Source organism: Trifolium pratense, linkage group LG2, assembly GCF_020283565.1.
Source record: "Trifolium pratense cultivar HEN17-A07 linkage group LG2, ARS_RC_1.1, whole genome shotgun sequence".
Taxonomy (NCBI): domain Eukaryota; kingdom Viridiplantae; phylum Streptophyta; class Magnoliopsida; order Fabales; family Fabaceae; genus Trifolium; species Trifolium pratense.
The window spans coordinates 24,262,691-24,275,905 of record NC_060060.1 but is presented as its reverse complement, the minus strand read 5'-3'; positions in this window follow the sequence as shown (position 1 = coordinate 24,275,905).

The following is a 13,215-nucleotide window of genomic DNA, read 5'->3' as shown; positions in this document are numbered from 1 at the left end:
CAACATTGGACAGCCAGGTTGTATACCTGGCCTCCGAGATAAAATTTGCCTCTAGGAGGTCTTTTACACATTTTTCTGCAGCCTCCGATTTCTCGGGGGACTGCCTACGCCTACGCTGAACTACAGGAAGTACAGTGGGGTCGATGGTCAGCTGGTGACATGCGACGTTGGGGTCCAGGCCAGGCATTTCAGAAGCGTGCCATGCAAACAGATCTGCGTTTTCTTTCAGGCAGGCCTCCAGTTGCTTCCTTGCCAGCTCGGGGAGCCCAGTCCCAATCTTGATTGCCCTGCTCGGGTCTTCACCGAAGGGCATGAGCTCGAACTCTCCATCCGGCACTGGGCGACGGTGTTCCTGACTTGCCTCGTCGTCCTCTTTCTTGTCCTTTCGGAGCTTCTTTTCGTCCTTGTTCTCTTGCTTGGAGAACCTGCTGTCCAGGTCAATAGAGCTAATCTCTGGCAATGGTAGAGAAGCTGCTGCCTTGGATTTTTTTGATTCGGGGAGCTGCCCGATGTACTCGTTTCCTTTTGAGGAGGCATTGAAGACTCTTCTGGCCGCTTCAATATCTCCGTGCAAAGTTGCCACTTGCCCCTTATGAGTGTAGTACTTCATTTTGAGATGAGCAGTGGAGGGGACGGCCATTAGGTCTGCAATGGCTGGCCGGCCCAATATGCATTGATAAAGAGATGGGCAATCCACCACCAAGAACTTGACTTTGATTGTTTTTGCTGTTTCTTCGGAGCCTACGGTGACGAGCAGGTCCACGTAGCCCCAAGGTTTTGTTGTTGCCCCATTGAACCCAGAGAGATCGGATCCGAAATAGGGAGTAAGGTATGTTTCATCCAATTGCAGAGTGTTAAAAAGCTGAGAATACATGATGTCGCAAGAGCTGCCCTGGTCGACCAGTACCCTTCTGACGTCCATGTTGGCCATGTCTACTCTAATGAGCAGGGGTATCTGGGAATTAGCTGCTCCTCCGGGCAGTTCTTCCATATAGAAAGATATGGGCTTTGACTGCCCTTTTGGTTTGTCTATACTTGCACTTCTGTTGGAGGAGCCATCTAATAGCTCTTCGAATTTCCTTTTGATTGATCCCACAGTCTGCTTGTCGAACCCACCACCGGAGATCACCATTGCTTGGGCGAGAGTGTCCCATTTGTTTAATGTAGGGGCAATGTAGGTGTCATCCAGATGGTCTGGGATGAGGAAATCTTCTGGTCGGGAGATAGCCAGGGCAACTGGCTTGTGCCCTGAGCTCTCTGGTGCAGCTTCCTCTGAATTGCTGGTTTCAACAGCATCTGTCCGGGGAGCACGGTCCCGCTTCACGTATTGCTTAATCTGTCCGTTCCTTATCAGAATCTCAATAGCATCCTTCAACTGGACACAGTCATCAGTGTAGTGGCCATAACCTTTATGGTACTTGCAGAACCTGGTCTTATCCTGGCCTGGCTTGGCAGGTTGTTGTCTTGGGAATTTAATCCCTGCCTTGCTAAACTCTGCTGAATTAACTTCCTTCCAAATTTCATCCCTTGTCCTGTTAAGGGGAGTGTAATTGCTAAAAGTGCTGGGGGGTCCTCGGGTTTCCCTAGGCCTTTCGCCTCTTCCTGGTCTTTCACTTCTTGGTCTTCCTCCTCCTCTACTGGACTGCTCAGCGTTAGAACGAGGGGCAGGTTGATTGTTTCCTGCTCGTCCGTAACGGGCAGCGTCTGCAGCTTGCTGCTCTTCGTACTGGATGTATGCCTGGGACTTGAGGAGAAGGTCACTGAATGTGCGTGGTTTTTCGATTCCCACGGCTTTTGCGAAATCGCTGTTTGGTCTGAGGCCCCTCTGGAGCAAGTATTTCTTCATATCATCTGTTGTCTCAACCTGGACGGCCTCCCTGTTGAACCTTTCTATAAAGCTGCGAAGAGGTTCATTTTCTGCCTGGAAGATGGCGTCCAGGACTGCCTCGGTCTTCGGCTGCTTGCGGGAAGCAGTGAAGTGTCTACGGAACTGGTCGGATAGGTCCATCCAGGATACTATGGAACGAGGGGGTAGGCTGTGGTACCAAGCCATTCCTCCTTTTCTGAGAGTAGTTGGAAAAATCCTGCACCTGATTGCTCCGCTAACCCTTAAGAAGTTAAGGGTAGCGTTAACTGAAGCAATGTGCTCGTCTGGGTCTGTCAGTCCATCGTATACAGGGAGAGCAGGTGGTCGCTCGAATCCCTTTGGCACAGGAGCCTGGAGAATATCATGAGATAGGGGGCAGCGAGGATCCTCCTCGTCACTCTCATGGGAGTTTAGGGGAGGTGAGTCCTCACGGTCCGGAGTTGGACTTCTGGAGAATTGATTGCGGCTTACAGGTTGCGCTTGCTTGGTCATCAAACTAAGTCCTTGAGGAGAATGACGACGGGGTGGTGTTCGGTCCACCGTTTTTCCTTTCTTTGAAACAGGGGAAGATACACCCTCGCGGGGAGGGGAGACGTGGTCTCTTTTCTTGTTTGGCTGCTCAATCCGCTCAAGTGCAGGTCGTCGTTGTTTGACAACCTCTTGACGAGGAGGGGATTGAGAGACAGGAGTCCTCCTCGGGGGAGAATTGTTCCTTGAAAATCGTTGGTTTCTCTCCAAGCGATCAAGTCTGGTGTTCTGCTCGTCCAAGCGGCGATTCTGGCCTTGGAGAGCCTCAGTGGTTTGCTTCAAAGCAGCTATGAGCGAAGCAAGCTCAGCGTTGGTAACTGATGCAGCGGACAAATCTGTCTCTGCTGACTTACCCTGCTCGGACTGGGGGCGCTTCCCAGCCTGCTTCTCCGTCAGGACGCCCAGGTCGCCGTCCTCCGAAGTCCAGGAAACTTCCTGCCCGTCTCTTGGGTCAGACTCGGGGAGGGCCTGGTGGTCTGGTACGAGAGCAGGAGACAGGCGGGGAGAAACGGGAGGAGCAGCGTCCTCGATGTCATTGTTAAAATGAGTTGAACTGGCCATGACAGAAGTGTGAATGATTGGTTTTGTTCTTTGTTTACTTGGTCGGCAATAAAGAAGGGGAGAACTCAGATCCCCACAGTCGGCGCCACTGATCTTAACTGTTGATCAGAACAGGTAGAAGGCCAGCTGGAAGTCCGTTGAGCAGGTGGTAGGCAGCAATCCGAGCAGATGGTCCACGGAGGGGGGGGTTGTACCTGCAGGTGCTCCGATGCCAAAGTCAGACAAGGAATATAGAGAGCAAAGAGGTACTTAGAGAGAAGTTAGATAGAGAGAGTAATTGTAATAATGAATAGTGTCTACCTTGCTCTCCCAAGAGGGAGAGTATTTATAGCCCCCAGCTCTGGGCCAAAGGTCCTCTTAGTGGGCTGGACTAGCCAAGGCCCATTAAGAGGGACTGCCAAGATATCACCCTTAGATGGTGGGTAGAGTAGTAATTTTACCCTATCTTGGTGGAGAGGTTGTGCCATGCTGACATGGAGGTGATTGGGCAAGCCATGTGGACTTTGTGAGGGTCTAGGTGGACTAGCATTAGTCTAGTCCAGAACAGTCTCTTAAAGAAAAAAAGTTTGAATAGGTCCCTTAAAAAAAAAATTCGAATAGGTCCCTTAAAGACATTTTCGTGAATCAGTTTGGTCCCTAAAAAAAGGTCTGAATAGGATCAAACTGATTAACGGATTGTTCTCAAAAAGACTAAAAAGAATTTTATCATCTCTAAATCTAAATTACTCAATTTTATCATCTAGTATAAAAGAATTTTGAAAGAGTCAAATGTAACAAATATTTTCATAAGGGGAATAGTTGTATCATGTATGGTATGGACTAACATTGCCTCATAAAGTTATGAACCATTTTGATGATTTACTCCTTAGTGAATGTACTACCCTTTGAGTTGCATCCATCAATGAAAGGGTAAAATGGGATTCACCAAAGTGATTGTCTTTTTTGTAGTTTCCAAACTGTCTTTGACATTAATACCATCTATTTTATGGTCCTTGACACACTGCCAAAAACTTTTCCTTTTACTTTGAAAAAGCAATAAGAAGTCAAATTAAGTGAAAAAGACCAAACAAACCCTCCATTCTGTTTATTGGAACTTACATTTATTTATGCTTATGGGGATTTGGATTTCATCAATGAATTTGGGTTAGATTTTGTCTTTCTTTAGCAGTATTTTCAGTTCACTATGCTCTAAAACAACATCATCATCCCTTTGTTATGTCACTATAGTTGCAGGCTTTAATCAATTTTTACACATTCAATTTCTTCCACCTTGTCATCAAGGAACTGCTCTTGTTGCGTCATCAATGCTCTGATTTTTCCAAATCTCTGTTCCCCTGCAAAAAAATTAAAATAAACATTTTAAAAAATGAAATCACGTTTTAATTTAAATTTTAAATTCTAAGGCTGTGTTTGGAAAAACACGTATGGTTTGTTTGGCAAGCCAAAATAGTTGGCTTTTAGCTTTTGTATTATAGCTTATAAGCTAAAAGATCTGTTTGATAACGGTCTTTTTCAGAAAGAGCTTTTAGCTTATTTTACTGACTTATCGCTTCTTTTTCAGAAGCTATTTCAAGTAGTTTATGAGCTTATAGTATAGCTTCTATCCTTATTATTTTAACTAAAATCCACATTTACCCTTTATAATTTATTATCATTAGAATTTAAAATAAAATAAATAAATATATGTTTTAACGCTGCTTTTTTTAAAATCTCATGTATATAGTATGTTTTAAGTTTTAACGTTGCCTTATTATTTATTTTTGAATATGAAGGCTAAAACATTATTATTTTTTTTATCAATTTATAGGTACGTACCTTACTATAACTTTTTTTGAAACAACGTACCTTACTATAATTAACCATAATATTATACTGTGAATACATTTGTTATTTTTTTAAATAAAGTATATCAACCGAAATGAAAATAAATTTTTTTAAAAAATTATGCATATAAAAATTACTTTAATAATATTTGAAAGATATATTTATTGAATTAATAAACTTAAAATATAAGTATCTCTTTTATTTGACACAAAAATTATAAGTATCTTGAATAGTATTAATTTGATAAAATCATTTATTGAATTAAAGATGTCCTTTTATATCATTTTATATTTATCAATCGGTTGAACCGCTAATTTTACCAAACACTTCAATCAACTTATCAGCTAGAAGCTATCAGCCATCAGTCATCAGCCATAAGCTATCAGCTACCTTATCAGCCATAAACTATTTTTGCCAAACAGAGCCATAATGGAAAAACACATAAGCTTGCATAGTTTATAAATTTATTTATTAAAAAAGACCTACTTGATAACAGTTTTTCAAAAAGAACTTATAGGCTTTGTTTGGTAAAAAATAGCGGATAACTGATAAGTTATCTTATAGCGGATGAACTTATAAGCTAGCTTTTAGCTTATAGCGAATAAGCTAGATTGAATTGGTAGTGTTTGGTAAAATTAACGGTTGAGCTAGCTTATAAGTATGAAATGAGATAAAAAAAATATAGGTTTAATTAATATTTAATTTTTTCAAGTAAGATGATAGGGGTAAAATTGGAAGAAAATATGATAAGCTATAAGCTCATAAGCTACTTGAAATAACATTTGAAAAATAAGCTATAAGCTAGTAAAATAAGCTATAAGCTCTTTTTTTAAAATTGTTACCAAACAGAGCTTATAGCTTATAAGCTCAATATTTGGTCTTACCAAACGGAGCCATAGTTTATTTTACTATGAGCTTATAGTGAATAGCTTATAAGCTAGCTTTTACCTTATAGCGAATAAGCTAGCTGATTGAATTTGTAGTGTTTAGTAAAATTATCGGTTGAACTACCTTATAAGTATTAAATAACATAAAAAAAATATGTTTAATTAATATTTTATTTAATTTTTTTAAAGTAAGATGATTGGGGTAATATTGGAAGAAAAAATGATAAGTTATTAGCTCATAAGCTACTTGAAATAGCGTTTGAAAAATAAGCTATAAACTAGTATCTATAAGCTCTTTTTTTAAAATTGTTACGAAACAGAGCTTTAGCTTATAAGCTATAAGGCTAGCTTATCAACTTTCTGCTATTTTTTACCAAATAGAGACATAATAGTTTATTATTCAAACACTATTTCAAGTAGCTTATGAACTTATAACTTATAGCTTATCATTTTTCTTCCAATTTTACCCTTGTCATCTTACTTTAAAAAATTAAATATTAATAAACATACTTTTTTTTATGTCAGCTATTTATTATTTTTTACCAAATATAGTCTAACACTAGTATAGACTACCTTCAAAGTGGTCTATCATAAATCAATATTTAATAATCTATTAGTAATATATTAAAATCAAAATACCACCAAAGTTACTAATTTATCCTTATTACTTTTAACCACATTGCAAGTTTTATATCCTTCTTTGTAATTTCATTAACAAAAATATAAATATTAAAAAATATAGCAAAATTATATGCTTAATAATATGAACAAAACAGATTATAGATAGAAACAAAATAGAACAATCTATACATAAAAATAGAAATAAAAATAATAATAAAAAAAATTATAGAAAATTTAGTTAATAAAAAAATTATAGAAAAAATAAGAAGAAACCGCATTAAAATAAAAATATCTATATCTATTCTATACTATATATAAAGAGAATACATGATTTTTGGTGTGGATTTTTCATAATACCAACAATACCCTTGAATTTTTTTTAATGGCAACAAAAATCTTTTATTAACAAACTCACCAAAATATAAGACACATTTTTTTTTTAGTAGCAAAAATCTTTTATTAACAAACTCATCATAATATAAGTCATATATTTTTTTTATTGGACATAAAGCTAGACACAGACACGCGTCTGCCTGGCCTGCTAGTAGAAATTGTCTCAAAAAAAAAAATAATAAAAAAATTTTATAAATAAAAGAAACATAAACAATATTTTTTATAAAAAAAGAAAAGAAAAGAAACATAAAGAATTTTTTTTTTTTTTATAAATGAAACATAAACAATATTACTACAAAGTTTACTAGTAACCATTAATAATAATATAATGAAGTTAATTACTATCAAACTTTTTAAATTACACTAAATATTCATAATAAAATTTCTAATTTTTTATTAAGAATATACACGGACGAGACTATTATTTGTCACTGAAACATAAAAAATTGAATAAATAAGTTTACAAGAAATAATTAACATAATAATTCTATTTATATTTTAACAATATTATATAACAAATTTTTAAATATTTAATTTTAAATAAATTTTCTATATTAATATAGTTTTTTTTTTTAAAAAAAAAAAGAGGAGTACCAAACAACTACTACCTCAAAATATATATAACCATGAAAGACAAGAGATATACAAAAAAAAGAGGAGGACTAGACCAAAAACCTCCTTACATGTGGACAAACCTAAAATAAGGTTTACACGATCTATTGCCAATAAATAAAAGAAGAAATTAGAGGGGGAAGCTCATTCCAAAAAGTAAAGTTATTCAAGTCTAAACCAATGGTAGCCGATCTATCTGCGCATTGGTTTCCCTCCTTATAAACATGAGACACCACAAAATTCATATTTCTAGTGATTCTAGTACAATTCAACCATATATTGCTTAACTCCCAAGGCACTAAAGAAGCATTAGTGAAAGCTTGAACAACAAGAGTAATCTGACTCTAGCCAAAGATTGGTCAATTCCTATTATGAGCTAATTCAATGGCTCTCGTAGCTCCACATAATTCAGCCATGTTGAAAGCAGACTTCAGGCTAGTATTTTCAGCAAAACCACCTAAAAAATCAGCATTGTGATTTCTAAAACTGTCAGCACAAGAAGAAGTGAGATTATTTTCAGCTCCATCTGTGTTGCACTTAACTCAATGTTCCAAAGGAGGATGCCATATCACTTCTTTAATAACTGGAGGCAGTGAAGGATGAATGAATGTCAATTGACCCATGCGAATGCGTGAGTCTTTAAACTAGTTATTAAAAATTTTAACGACGATATACTTAAATTGTTTCAAAGTATAAATTAATGGTTATCTTAATTTTATAATTGAGATAATGACTTAATTGATATTGGTAGAATGAAAACAACGGAAAATAAGAATGTACCGTAACTTTTATTAAAATGAAGTAAATTATGACACTGTTTTAATCGTAGAGACGATGAGAGTCGTAATTTACTTTTAAATAATATTATCGACAATTATTAGAATTTTTAATAATTTTAGACGCTAGTTCACAATGGTTTTTCTTATTTTTTTTGTGAATGGCAAAATATATAGATATATATTAATAAAGAAGAAAAGGACAATTCAGTACACTAGTTCACGATGAACTATTCATAAAGATGATCTACCGTAGCATTAATCACCATTTTTCAAACATAAAAGTTGTTGATGGACTAAGAAAATGACGAGGTTGAATCCTCTCATTCCATCCTTCACTTTCTTTCAAACAAAACAAGTGTATGAGAGGGAGAAAATCAAATAAAAGTTTTGGCTAACAAAGATCACATGATAAAGGAGAAAAAACTAACATAACATTGTAATACTAATGACTAACATTGTTTATAAAAAAAAAAATAGTAATTAATTTATTGAAATTTAAAATAGATGAATTTTTATCCACCATACAATTCTTAAAAAAAAAAAAAAAAAATCGAGAGTCACTTCAGGTAGCACTTTGGAAAGCAAATTTATTCTCAATCGATTTAACTCCTTCCTAATCTAATCCAGATAGGTGTACATAGGGTTGCTCGCGGTTCGGTTTGGATCGGTTTTGAGGCAAAAAGTAATCCGATCCAAAAATAAATTTATTTGCAGTCTGGTTCGGTTTTGCATGACAAATAAAAAATATCCGATCTAATCCGATCCAATTTTATGCGGTTTAATTTGGATCGATTTTTGGATATCCAAATTATAAATTGTAAATTTTTTTATTAAATATTAATATTATAAAAACACTACTATAAAACAATACTTTGACTTTTTTGACGAAATAAATATTAAGTTTGATATAAAATATAACATATTAAAAATTAATATTTTACAACCAAAATTATCAATTATATTTGAAGCATATCAAAAAGTAAAAAATAGATTAAATTAAACTGACAAATAGTATTAATAAAATTTAAATGAATAAAAAATATATTAACGCAATACATATATATACTAATAAAAAGATAGACAAGTATTAAAATAGATGTATGCGGTTTGCTTCGGTTTGGATCGGTTGTGAAAATCAATCCGAAATCTGATCCGATCCAGCGATTTTCACAAAAGGACATTCAAACACATCCAAAAATATTCGATTTTTTCAGTTTTCGATTTTTTTGGATCGGTTTGCAATTTTTATTTGGATTGGTTTGGATTTGAGCATCCCTAGATGTACATGCATATTTTCTTAATGGCTGCTTATTAAAACTGAGGAAAAAACAAAGAAACTATTTTATGCTCATCACTTATTCCTAGCTAGTTTTCCTTTATATTATTAATTCTATCTTTAATCCTAACTTTTGCCTCATCTTTTGTTTACATGATTTTTGTGTGGTGGGATGAGAAAGGTTGATTCATGCACTTAGGAAGGTTTGTGTCTCTTTAGATAAACATAAGTTGAATGTGATGATGGGACAAAGTGGAGAGCCTTAAAATATGTTTTGTTTTGATTGCATATAGTAACTCCACTAATCATATTTGGCTTTAATACTGTTTACTCTATCTTTTTGCCGTATATTTTGTTATGCGTAGAATTCGTCATATAATTTGGCTGGCGACGACATAGAATATTTGGTGTACGCGTAATAACATTATTTTTAGAGGAGACTGTGTCAATATATCATTTTTAGTGGAGCAAATTGTTTATTTTTCTTGGTTTTGGTTTATAGGCCGAACAGGGAACAATGTTAATTTAGTTTTTTCTGAATGGCGTAATAATCCTTTAGATTGTTTTCAACGCATCTAAAGTGATCTATTATGAATTGTAAGGGTTGAGTATCCCTTGTACTCCTTATAATTCATTTTTTGCTTATCAAAAAAAAAAAACCTAAAAATTTGAGTGTTTTAGACGAAGTAATAAAATGGTGTTTTTGTATTTGCAAATTCAATTTCAATTGTTATTAAATTTTTCTAAGTAGCTTATCAATTTGTTTTATTATAGTTTTATAGTTATATCAATAAGTATTTTTGGTTTTGTTTTCTGTTTTATTTTTTATTCTATTTTTCCTATGGGTAAGATTTAGCCCCCACTTTATATAGTGTATATATATATATATATATGTGTGTGTGTGAGTAAATAGGCATAAGATTAGTGCTACTAGATGTTCTTATGATGTCCAATAGTCATTTTGATGTCTTAAAACTCTTAATTTACCTAAAAAATTAAAAATACTAATAAAATAATTATTAACTAAGTAATTACGCTCAAGTGGTTAATGAGTCATCCTAGGACGAATCGTTTGGAAGAAACCGAGTTGAATTTCTGATGGAAACAATTCTTAATTAGACTTTACTAACCTTACGATCAAACTATGAATTTTTAGGACCTCTTCCTCTAGATATCAGAGAATTAATATATTATAAGAAAAAATTATTCGGTGCCCTAAAAAAGAGGGCCATGGGCGATCACCCATTCCACCCACTCTATTTATTATTGAACTCAAAGTGTACTTTCAAATTGGATCATTTCCTTCACAAATTAGCCGCATCTATCTCATTTTTTATTCCTCTCTCATTCACAAATTCTCAAGTTGGATTCCTCTCTCATTCACAAATTTCATTCTCATTCTTGATTTGTTTATTATTTTTTATCGATGATAGAGGTTTAAAATAAAATTAAGAGAGATAGAGAGAAATGAAATACTCAATTTGACCTTAATTATAAATAAATGTCACTTTTTTTATACATTAAATATCTAATGTATTTAATCTAAAAAACAGACTAAATATATTTAGTTATTCAATGTATTACATTTGTGACCCAAAATTTCTAACAATACAACTATTGATCACAAGTTTGAATTCAGGTAAAGAGAATACAACCACATTAAACATTTTGAAGCACGTATATCTATAGTTTTATTCTATAGACTATAGATAATATATCTACCCATGAACCAAACCCTTACCTACATTTCATTTTTTAAAGCGTCATACTAAACAGTATCCCCAGACATTTGTTAAACATATTAAAAAATGAAAATTAATGATAGAAAAATGATTTTTTACATTTTTAAGGTATTAAATTCACAAGTTTTTAAGATAAAATTTTCTTATATCCCTAACCAGTGCCACAGAAATACTATTTAGCATTTTCCTTAATTTATTTTCTAAATCACCGCAAAGTAAGAGTAGTAGTATGGCATTACTCTAAAACTGATTTTCTATATATACGCTGACTTCATTTACTTGCTGAACTGTGTCAGTCATTACTTCATTTACTACTCAATCTGCTGTACATTCGAGGAATATGGATATAAGATATGGTTGTATGAAAGGTGAAATCATTATTGACATTACAGAACAACATTAATTTTAAAACTTTAATTAATTGCTAGTATTGTACTCGTGACTTGCCTGCCATGAAAGATACATACTGCATGAAGAATCCCAACCTTTTCAGCATTTTGTGCTGCTAGTTATTGCTAATTCCCATAATCACCATACCACATACAAGAAAGAATCTCCTTCCTAGTTTCCAAGTTTAAACTACTCTATCAACTCGGAGTATATGAACTTTTTTATGATAGCCAAGTTGATACGAGTAGAAAGCTAAAACTATTCTGTTGAAAAGATAAAAGAAAGCATAAAAAGCACATAAATAAATAAATATTAATTAAATTAAAGAAAATAAAATAAAATATTTCAATTCATTTTGAGTGTCTTGCATAGTGGTTCAAGAGACACTATATATAGGCTAATACTAAAAGATAATAACTAATTAAATGGGCATAAGGCCAAAAAATCCCAACTATAGAAGATTGTTCCTGATGACTTATGGTCATTACATGTTATTCTAGGTGAATTCAAGGTAAAAATAGGGAATAATGTAAGATTTTAGCTCTAAACTAGTGAGGAATTACATCAAGTTTGAGATATCTTGTTTCCAAGAAAGTGAAGAGATTGAAGGTTTTTAGGCAAAATGAACATGTGGCGCGCATGCAAGGTGTGGCGTGCCACGCAATGGAGAAGATTTCTGGGTATTTTATTCTGACGATGGCATGTCACGCCAGGTATGAATGTGTGGCGCGTAATGTAGGAGGAAAGAAGGCCTCTCAAGTCTGTTAATGGCGTGTTAAGCAGGGGTTTTGGTGGCGTGACGCTTACAGATATAAAGTTGGTGCTTGGCGTGTGGTGCGGAGTGCATGGCGTGTGGCGCAGGCTCAGATACAGAAATTGGCTTATAAAAGGCAAACTCGAAGACTGTTAGGAGGTTTCGAAATTTTGAAGAAGATTGCTATTCTGAAGCTCTATTCAAGATCCAAACACAAGATTAGGGATGACTGGAAAACCCAAACCCGTGAGACCCACCCGAACTCAAACCCAAGTCAACGAGCGAAACCCGAGTTAACTAGGTTGGAGTTCGAGTGACACCCGAAACCCGAACACCTACCCGAATATATATTAAATAATTACCTATATTTTGCATTTTCAATTGGCAGACCTTGTTTTGCTTTAATTCTCGTCAATCACAATATATTTTGCTTAAATTTACAATATATATTTTTGCTAACTGATTGACAATGTTTAAATTCCCTTGTTTTTGCTTAAATTTACAATATGTTTTGCTAACTGATTGGCTTGACAGACCTTGTTTTGCTTAAATTTGCAAAGTAGTACAAAATGTGTTGCGGGTTTGGGTGGAAAAATCCGAACCCAATGGGTGTGGATTTTGTTTTGTCACCTGAACAACATTTGAATTTGGGTGGTGATTTCGAGTGTGGGTTTGAGTAGCGTAAAACTCACACCCATGGCCACCCATTTTGATCCCTACACAAGATTGAAGTGAAGATTCATCAAGATCTTCATTATAGATAAATCCTTTCCAAATTCTTTGTGTAATTTTCATCTCTAGTATGGGTAACTAAACCTTCTATGGATTGGATCTTCTAGGTGAATTCAATTACTCTACGGCTTTGTAGTTTTGGCTTGTTTGTGAATGAATTGTGAAATGAGTCTTAATCAATTGTTCCTTGTTATTAATGTTTTGCATATTATGGCTAGTTATGTGTTGAATTAAATTGTTAATTTTACT